Source organism: Staurois parvus, unplaced genomic scaffold (genome assembly GCF_062004578.1).
Source record: "Staurois parvus isolate SC_StPar_1 unplaced genomic scaffold, SC_StPar_1.0 ptg000575l, whole genome shotgun sequence".
Lineage (NCBI taxonomy): Eukaryota > Metazoa > Chordata > Amphibia > Anura > Ranidae > Staurois > Staurois parvus.
The window spans coordinates 6,692,970-6,703,640 of NW_028318371.1; the positions used below are offsets into that span (position 1 = coordinate 6,692,970).

Below are 10,671 nucleotides of genomic sequence, written 5' to 3' on the forward strand. Positions count from 1 at the left end.
TTGCTAGTTTCCCACCAAAATCAATACAAGCATGTACAAAGAGTTCTGTCTTTACCATGACTTCAATTGCTATATGCCCATATTAGAAAGTATTGTATGATAGATGGGCTCCTGGCATATTCAGAAGGTTTGCAGAGGTGTCCTCCTAAGTGTTTCAGTGCAGGTTTCCTGGTGAGGGTCAAAGTCACAAATGGAGCTGAGTATTACTTATATAATGTGATAGATATTACGTATCTGGGTTTATGGTTATGCTCATTTACTTATGACTATATTTTTTCCTTGCAGATCCTCCAAGAGCTCAGCAACATCTTCCCTTTCTTTAAGGGGGATTATCAGGGCTGGAAGGACTCTGTTCGACACAACCTCTCCTCCAATGATTGCTTCAGAAAGGTAAGGACTTGGTGCTCATGTGATGTGATGGTGGTGGTAGACTCTTAAGGTTCTAATCCTGCAGAATAGTCCTTGTATTAAAATGTAAATGTGATAATATGAGAGTGTGCCGAGAGCCCTGTTGCCTCTAAACTTCGCACAGTCCCCCCCCCCCCTCCCACCCCAAGACTCCCTGAGAGCTCTCCTGCCTCAAGAGTGTTGACTTGCCAACCTCCAACAGTGTCCCCCAAGCTCCTAAGGTGAACCCCAGGCTCTACAAAGCTCCCAGTCTCCTGGAGAGACCATCAACTCTCCCATCTACTCCCAACTCCCTCCAAAAGCCTCATCCCCTACAAGGGCATCAGGTCTGCTCTAATCCCCTCCAGAACCCCCAGTCCCCCACAGTGACATCCAGCCCCAGCCAAAGCTTTCCAGCATTTTAATACATATTTTGTATTCCGTAATTTAATTGTGTGACTATAGACTTTTTGTTTCTACTGTTTGGTCATAGAAAATTCTGGAAGAATTTATCAAGCCCTGGTCTCAGTACGGTTGTGAACACTTTTTGTATGGTAGCTTGGAATATTTTCTGTATCCCGTACTTTGGATTTGTTCCATTTCTGTTGGGGGTCTGTCAGTTGTCTATTTATAACTAATTGTATATTTATGGTTTGATGTATATTGGTAATTGTCTATTTATAGAGCTGTTGAGGAATTTTCTTTTTTTCTGGCAATATTTTTACAATTTATGAAGACCTCCAAGCAGGAGGGGAACTTCATTTAAATTGTTTGTTTCATGTTCAAAAGTCTTTGTTTTTTTTAAATTTAAAGTTTTTTTTTTACACTAATGTTTTTATACATCGCTGGAACTTTCTGCTTTAAATGTTTGTGAAATTGAGAACGGCAGCGTTGTGAAATACTGTTAAAGGGAAAGTAACAATGTTTTCCCGCTCATTATAAATCATCCCGCAGACTCAAGGAGAGTTATATTTTACCCAAACATAAACATAATTTTACAGATTATTTTTATAATTTCTCCTACTGTGGGCTCAGCGCCTCCAGCACTGCTGAGTGACACAATGGGAATCTGGTGTCACTGGGTGATGTTTGGGATTGTTTGGAGTCCCATGTGCTACAGACATTGTCCCAGGATGACACACCCAGTATGACACAGTGAAGGGAGCTTCATTTGCAATGTCTTCAAATACAACTCAGATACCCAAAACAGAGCAACTATTGTATCTACTCCATGGGGGGGATTTACTAAAGCTGGTGCACTCAGAATCTGGTGCAGCTGTGCATGGTAGTCAATCAGCTTCTTACCTCTGCTTGCTCAATTAGGCTTTGTCAGTAAAACCTGGAAGCTGATTGGTTTTTATGCAGAAGTGAACTTCATTCTGAACTCTCTAGCCTTAGTAAATAAACCCCGGTATATGTAGATGTCCACTCTGCTTCATTACTCTACCTTGTGTTTTTACCCTCCCTCATCCTCCCACTACCAAACACTAATTCTACCTATTGCATCATTATATTCTTCATATGGCCACCCCAGGGCATTGTCTCCTCCACCCCAGGGCATTGTCTCCTCCACCCCAGGGCATTGTCTCCTTCAGCACAGGGCAATGCCACCACCTCTACTGCAGGTTTGACCCCCTTCCTTTCAGCTCAGGGTATTGTCTCCCCCCCCCCCCCCAGCGCTGGGCATTGCTCTATCTTCTGGTGCAGGGAATTTGCAGATTGCCAGAAACATCACAGAAGGGGCAGAGACGACACTCCAATAGGCTGATTTTTGTATTTTGTATATTTGTGTATACTTAGATTTATATTATCCATGTAAAATATAACCATTTATGATAATAGGGGCAGATCCGGGGAAATTATTTGTCTGTATTATAAATAGGCCGTAAGGATTGGTTCCCCTGACCCGTAATAGATTTGTGTGAATTTGCTGTGCCGGCCTACGCCTCTAATGTCTTCTCACTCTTTGCAGGTCCTAAAAGATCCGCTAAAGCCGCAGGCTAAGGGCAACTATTGGACGGTGGATGTGAGCCGAATTCCTGAGGATGCCATGAAGCTGCAGAATACAAGAGGCACCCGGCAAGAAGCCTACCCTCCTGACCTGGCCCCTTATATCCTGCATGGACAGCCCTACAGATCTGTAGACTTTTACCACCCCCATCTTTCAAATGACAATATTGCGGTCAGATCAGATGCAGAGGCTGGTCCCTCAGTAGAAACCCAACCCCCAAATATAGATCCTGCCGCAGCATTCCCAGCGATCTTATGGAACCTTCCCACATCTTATTCGACATTTGTAGCCCCTAATGTTGTGGCCCCTCCCAGCATACACCCTCTCCTGCTTTACCCCAACTTCCCCTCTTCCTCTCGGTATACCTACATGCCTACCCCATACTCAAGCTCCATCCATGCGGAGCGGAGGGATGTTTACACTCCCAGTCTGATGCCCTCAATGCCTCCCCTGCCCAGAACCTCCTCTTCAGATTTCCCTCCCAATAATCCAGTCTTTGACATCCCCGAGTATCCACAACATGGGGGCTACATGCATACTCAAAATGTTTATGGGCAGCAATTTTCTCAGGGTGGGGTGTACCCAGGGTACAGACCCAATGGTTTCTGATTGGCCAGTTGCTGAGACAAGGCTGGTCTTGGGCTAGTCACTTTTGCCTCAAGGACTAGCTGCACTTCAAGTCTTACCCAATGATGTTGGCACCCATCGTGGCACATGGCCCAGCGGAGGTGGCAGTCCAAAGGCATTAGTCAACAATGTATATATCAGTCATTTTCTGTCTTGTCTGTCTTTTTTTACTTCAAATAAATTTGAATTTGTTTTTTAATCTCAAGTGATATCAACGCTTCGTTTTTGTTTTGTTTTTTTAAATAACAAACATGTCATACTTACCTTCTTTGTGCAGTGGTTTTGCACAGAGCAGCCCGGATCCTGTTCTTTTCAGGTCCCCCACTGGTGTTCATGGCTCCTCCCCCTTGATCAGTGCCCCCAATAGTATGGGGGCACTGGGGCGTGCTCACTCCTGAGCCCCATACTGTGCATTCATAAGATACATAGAGCCGCGATTTGGTCCTGCCCTGCACTCTCTCCTCATTGACTCCCTGGCTGTGATTGACAGCAGTGGGAGACAATGGCTCCAGCTTCTGTGTTTCAGCCAATGAGAAGAGAGACCTGGGACCCGTGCACATAGCTGGATCAAGAGGGGGTTCAGGTGAGTATTGGGGGGGGCTGAGGGGGAGCAGCACACAGAAGGCTTTTTACCTTCAAGCATAGAATGCATAAAAGTACAAATCCTTCATCCTTTACAACCACTTTTACTTTTTCTAGTTATATACTCTGTAAAAAGTACTTTGGAAGATAAGATCGGTCTTTATTGTCATTGCAACGGAAATCACAATGAAATTCTATAAAAACAAATATAAAATAAAATTCCACACACATGTGAACATATAACATTCTCAACATACACACATGTGAACATATAACATTCTCAACATACACACACGTGAACATTGCCCCCCCATATAAAAGCCTAAAAGACACCCCGACCACAACATCAAGCCAAGTCACTTGGAGCGAGATAATATTACTCAGAATGACCATTTAGGGCCTTGATAGATCTTGGAAAGAAACCTTCCTCGAGTCGTTCTGTCCTCACCTTTTTCTTTTCTGAACCTCCTGCCAGATGGTTTCCAGGTTTAGTTTATATTTACTAAAATAATTACATTTCCATTTTCTGTGTACTGTGGGAGACCAGATATAGTGAATGTGGGGTCCGGGGAGAGTGGATATAGTGAATGTGGGGTCCGGGGAGAGTGGATATAGTGAATGCAGGGTCCGGGGAGAGCGGATATAGTGAATGCAGGGTCCGGGGAGAGCGGATATAGTGAATGCGTGGTCCGGGGAGAGCGGATATAGTGAATGCAGGGTCCGGGGAGAGCGGATATAGTGAATGCGGGGTCCGGGGAGAGCGGATAGAGTGAATGCAGGGTCCGGGGAGAGCGGATATAGTGAATTCGGGGTCCGGGGAGAGCGGATATAGTGAATGCGGGGTCCGGGGAGAGCGGATATAGTGAATGCGGGGTCCGGGGAGAGCGGGTATAGTGAATGCGGGGTCCGAGGAGAGCGGGTATAGTGAATGCGTTGTCCGGGGAGAGCGGGTATAGTGAATGCGGGGTCCGAGGAGAGCGGGTATAGTGAATGCGTTGTCCGGGGAGAGCGGGTATAGTGAATGCGTTGTCCGGGGAGAGCGGGTATAGTGAATGCGGGGTCCGGGGAGAGCGGGTATAGTGAATGCGGGGTCCGGGGAGAGCGGGTATAGTGAATGCGGGGTCCGGGGAGAGCGGGTATAGTGAATGCGGGGTCCGGGGAGACCGGGTATAGTGAATGCGGGGTCCGGGGAGACCGGGTATAGTGAATGCGGGGTCCGGGGAGACCGGGTATAGTGAATGCGGGGTCCGGGGAGACCGGGTATAGTGAATGCGGGGTCCGGGGAGACCGGGTATAGTGAATGCGGGGTCCGGGGAGACCGGGTATAGTGAATGCGGGGTCCGGGGAGACCGGGTATAGTGAATGCGGGGTCCGGGGAGACCGGGTATAGTGAATGCAGGGCCCTGGGAGACCGGATATAGTGAATGCAGGGCCCTGGGAGACCAGATATAGTGAATGCAGGGCCCTGGGAGGGGAGACCAGATATAGTGATAGCAGGGTCCGGGGAGACCGGGTATAGTGAATGCGGGGTCCGGGGAGACCGGGTATAGTGAATGCGGGGTCCGGGGAGACCGGGTATAGTGAATGCGGGGTCCGGGAAGACCGGGTATAGTGAATGCGGGGTCCGGGGAGACCGGGTATAGCGAATGCGGGGTCCGGGGAGAGCGGGTATAGTGAATGCGGGGTCCGGGGAGACCGGGTATAGTGAATGCGGGGTCCGGGGAGACCGGGTATAGTGAATGCGGGGTCTGGGGAGACCAGATATAGTGAATGCAGGGCCCTGGGAGACCAGATATAGTGAATGCAGGGCCCTGGGAGACCGGATATAGTGAATGCAGGGTCTGGGGAGACCGGGTATAGTGAATGCAGGGTCTGGGGAGAGCGGATATAGTGAATGCAGGGCCCTGGGAGACCAGATATAGTGAATGCAGGGTCCAGGGTTTAGTCACACTTTAATACCTAAAAACTTAAAAGCAGATACCCGCTCTACCACTTCTCAGTCTTGGTCTCTACCATGTCAGTCTTGATTTTCCTAAAATCAGTTATTAACTCCTTGGTCTCCCCAATGTTTAGGGACACATTAAAAATGCATACAAGGGAGAGGTGTAGCGCTAGCTGAATAAATATACACTTGTATACTTGATAAATATACACTAATATAAATCAGTAAAAGTGCTATTAGAGTGCAAAACGGTGACTAAATGATGAGTATAGTCCATAGCGTGCTCAAAATCCAGGAGAGTCCTTTAAGAGCTCCAATCCCTGGATTCGTGGATGAGGTGATAAAGGTAAAAATTGCGCACTCACCAGATACGCAATTCAAATGCGCATTCAAAGCTGACAATTCCAGGGTCCTCATATGGATCTGGTCAGATCTGGTCACAAAAGGCCCTCCGCCACCTGGTAGTGTATTCCACACATAAAGGAAGAGGCCGCTCTGCAGATGTAAAGGACTCCCACCAGAGCCCAAAGAACAAAGGAGGCCAGATAGTGTGATACCTTATATGCAAGGGGTATTTATCCAGGGCTTCTGATTAGGAAAAACCTTGATATGCTTCCTAACCAGGGGTGTATTTACCACAACGCAAACAAGGCACTTGCCTAGGGTGGCATTTTTCAAGGGGGCAGCACTTCCCCCCAGAAGAAAGGATGGAAGAAGGGATGGACACGCGCACTGTGGGAACCAATTGGAATCCGAGAGAAACTGCTTGATGGTGTATGTAGAGCTTGACTTTTGTTCTCAGGGATGTCTGGAGCTGTGAAGATGAGTGTCTCTCTATCACTGGGGGGGGGTAGTGGAAGGCTCTTCCCGGTGGGGGGCAGAGGTGTTGGTCAATGTCAGGCTCTCTCCCTGGGAGGGGGAAGGGGGGGTTGTGTTGGTCAGTGTCCCTGGGGGCAGACAATGGTTGTGTTGCCTAGGGCAGCATGAAACCTAAATACACGACTGCTCCTAACTGTAACAAAGTCTACACAAGTGCTGATGTAACTCAGTATTGTATCAGTGTACGTATTTAGGTCTAGTGATGGGCTGAACACCCCCCCTGTTCGGTTCGCGATAGAACATCCAAACCTACAGAATGTTTGACCGCGAACAATTTACGGAGCGGTATCTTACCACCTCTGAGTATGTGGAAGGATCCCGCTCAGTTACTAATATCCGGCATGAGTTATATTATGAAGTCACGCGGTATTATAGTAGTGAGACATTCCATTATTAGTATAAAAAAATAATAAAATCCCAGTATCTTTCCCGCCATTTGTAAACGCGATAACTTTCACGTAAACCAATTAATTTACACGTATTGGGTTTTTTTTTTTTTAGCAAAGACATGTCGCAGAAAAGAAAAAAAAAAAAAAAGGCAATCAAATACCACCTAAAGAAAGCTCAATTTGTGGGGGAAAAAAAGGATGTAAATTTAATTTATGTACTGTATTGCATGACCGCGCAATTGTCCGTTAAACTAGCGCAGTGCTGTATAGCAGAAAAAATGGCGTAAATTGCAGAATCTATACCATAGTTTGTAGACGCTATAACTTTCACACAAAGCAATCAATATACACTTACTGGGATTTTTTTTACCAAAAACATGTAGCAGAATACATTTTGGCCTAAATTTATAACTAACTTTGAGTTTACGATATATTTTTTATAGCTGAAAGTAAAAAATATTGTTTTTCTTCAAAATTTTTGGTCTTTTTTTGTTTATAGCGTGAAAAATAAAAAGCGCACAGCTGATCAAATACCACTGAAAGAAAGCTCTATTTGTGTTAAAAAAAGGACGTAAATTTCGTTTGGGTGCAGCATTGCATGACCGCGCAAATATCAGTAGAATTAGTGCAGCGCCGAGTAGCAAAAAGAGGCCTGGTCATTAAGGGGGGTAAATCCTCAGGAGGGCAAGTGGTTAAACCGGCATGGGGTTCTCCCTCCCATCCATACCAAGCCCTTTGGGTCTGGTATGGATTTTGAGGGGAACCCCCACACCAAAATTTTTTTTAAAAATGGCGTAGGGGTCCCCCCTAAAATCCATACCAGACCCTTATCTGAGTATGCAGCCCAGCAGGTCAGGAAAGGGGGGGGTATAAGTGAGCACCCCCCTGAATCATACCAGGATACATGCCCTCAACATGGGGGAGGTGCTTTGGGGCAGGGGGGCTCCCCTCCCCCCAAATAACCTTGCCCCCATGTTGATGGGGACAAGGGCTTCCTCCCCACAACCCTGGGCTGTGGTTGTGGGGGGGGACTTATTAAAATCTTGAAGCCCCCACCAAATCCCCCCCCATGTGAATGAGTATGTGGTACATGGTACTTACTCATTCACAAAAAAAAAGTGTAGTGTAAAAAAAACAGAAAAATCCTTTTTTTTTTAACTTTTTTATTTTTAATAAATGTCCCCCGAAGTAGATCCAACATCAGTCACAATGCTCGCTGCCGCTACCCCAAAAAAATAAATTTCTTTCCATAGTAACTACTTTGGGTGCTATCAGAATTGCCCACCCACTTTGAATCTGATTTTGGCTTGTCCCCTTGGGTTCTCGTGGAGTCATCCTTCCACAGCTCCCGGGTGAGACTCCCCTGGCCATCACCATTTGGAAATACTGTCATGTATTTCTAACTAATTTGTAAGTATTAGGGTCCCTCTGGTGACTCTTGAGATCGGAACGACTTCAAATATTACAAGATCCCACTAGGTTGTTATATACTTGATGATTCACCTTGCAGATATTATACCTGCATCTACTCCTGAAGAAGTGAACTAAGAATCACGTCGAGTTTTTGGATGCAATTTTAATGTCATTATGTATTGACATCTGGATTGTATAGAGACAATTGTATATCCAATGATGTATGGAATGCATTAATGTGGATTTATTACAAATCAGCTTGTTACCATTTTATCCTCTTTTGTGAGCGGTGAGAAGTTTGCTCGTTGGTCGTGTGTTTTGTGCCTCATTTAAAGTCCCAGGACAAATAAATTGGTTGTAAGGATATATTAAGGGATGGAGGCACATCACCGGGTGCATCAGGTCACATTCTATTTTTGTTACATTAATTTGGGTGTACACCTCGGTCCATAGTGGCCTCTTGCACCATGCAGATGTACAATAATGACATTGTGAGATACTGACCAGAATTTATCGTGTTATTACACAGATTATGTAAACTTCCTAGTATGACATTTCTGGTTTGGGATTGATGGCCAGGGTCTGCCTCATCCTCCAGATGTGATGCATTGAGGAGGCTTTTGCCTCTTTTTGCTGCCCAAGCCTGCTTATACAGGCGGGGTCTGGGCCGCATCGGCACCATGTCTGCGCTTGATGTGTGATGTCAGCGTCATTGCGGCGTCATCACACCAGTGCGCTTTGTTCCATCTTGCTGCAGCCTCAAGGGGTATTGTGCTCACGTCGCCATTGTGCCTGCATGGGGGTGGATACCTCTTTATTGAGTGCTTCCCCTTTTAGACTGTTGGGAGGGACCAGCGCCTAGCCCCTGGGGACAAATGGTGGAAGCAGAAGAAGATTTTTTTTTTTGTTTTCCTATGAGGACACTGAGAAGCCACACTTGTTGTTGAGTGCCTCCCCTCTTTGATTGCACACACAATGTTGGGAGGGACAACTGATTAGCCCCCCTCCCAGGATAAATAGATGTAGCTTATGGGGGTGGTTTGCCCCATGAGGATACTGAGAAGTAACACTTTGATGTATAGAGATGGAGTCATGGTGGGTCATGTTTTGGCTGCTTATATGTTTGTTTTTGCATATGGCCTTGGTGGTCTATTTTTCATTGGCATATTCTTTTATCTTTGGACTGGATTCTGTGATTTGGGTCTTTTCTTTCTTTTTCATACCACCAGGTGCAGTACATTCCATAAAGTGATCTTGTTTCCTTTTATTACTGCTAAATTACAGTCAGGACTGCATTCCATTTTTGTTGTATTGTGACTCAAATATCTATTCAGTATTACAATGACAGCTTCTGATCCATGGTGGTTTATGCTTTTGGCTGCCTACATTTTGTCTTCATTTGGCTCTGGCTACTTGGTGGTCTCTCTTTATTTCCACATGGAAGAAAAATATATTTTAAAAATATTCTTCCCATATATATTGACATATTTGAAATACTATAACTTTGTTTTATTTTAAATACAGCCATATACTGTATGTTGAAATGTCTTTTTATATATTTCCAAATATATGAAAATGTTTTTAAAAATACATTTTCAAATATATTGTGTCTTTAAAAATAAATTTAATCTACATTTTTGGAATGCATTTACAAATATTTGCAAAAATGACTTTATGTTAAGCAAAATCTAAAAGGATATATTTTAAAATATTTTTCATATTTTGTAATATATAAAAAACACATTTCCCCCCTGACTGAATGGTTAGACACACTGTTGTAGTAGAGAACGCCCTGTCCACTGTAGACACATTTGGTGCACATTTGGATGGACTGAGACTTGACATCGTAGCCTGCATTTCGGCTTCTGAACCCACGTGTTACCCCCTTGATTGATCTTGCAAGTATTGCATCTTAATCCATAGGACTATATTTTTGGCTTGCACTAAATGATGTGCACTATTTTATCCAAATCTATTCATTTTAACGTCCCCGTTACAACCTACCCATTCTCCTCCCTTCCCCCCCCTTTTTTTTTTTTGTCTTTTACCCCCCCCCCCCCCCCCACTACCTCACTCTATATCTTTTTCTCTAACTATTCTCCTTTCTGACTTTTTTCCTCTCTCACACCTTCTACACGCCTTCATTGTTCATATATTCTATACAATTATTGCGTTTAATCTCCCATATAGGTGTGACTGATCTCACATGGCTCACACGTCCCTGCAATGGACGCACATACTATATCATATATATTATCCTGTGCTAGCACTACCCAACACATCGCTCCCCCTTAACTTAGGGGCTCACAAATACATAGGTCGTTAAACAATATGCCCGCTTTGATTTATCTATTACACTCTTGGTATATACGGGTTTGCTATATACAATAAGGATATATTTCATAGCGATGTGTATTCTGGTTTAAACCCATGGCCCGTCT

At 44.9% G+C, this 10,671-nt stretch overlaps 1 pseudogene; it reads left to right on the forward strand.

Annotated features, from left to right (window-relative positions):
• The first annotated feature begins 214 nt into the window (after positions 1–214).
• On the forward strand, positions 215–3,007 carry LOC149450399 (forkhead activin signal transducer 3-like; annotated as a pseudogene).
• The last annotated feature ends 7,664 nt before the right edge of the window (positions 3,008–10,671 follow it).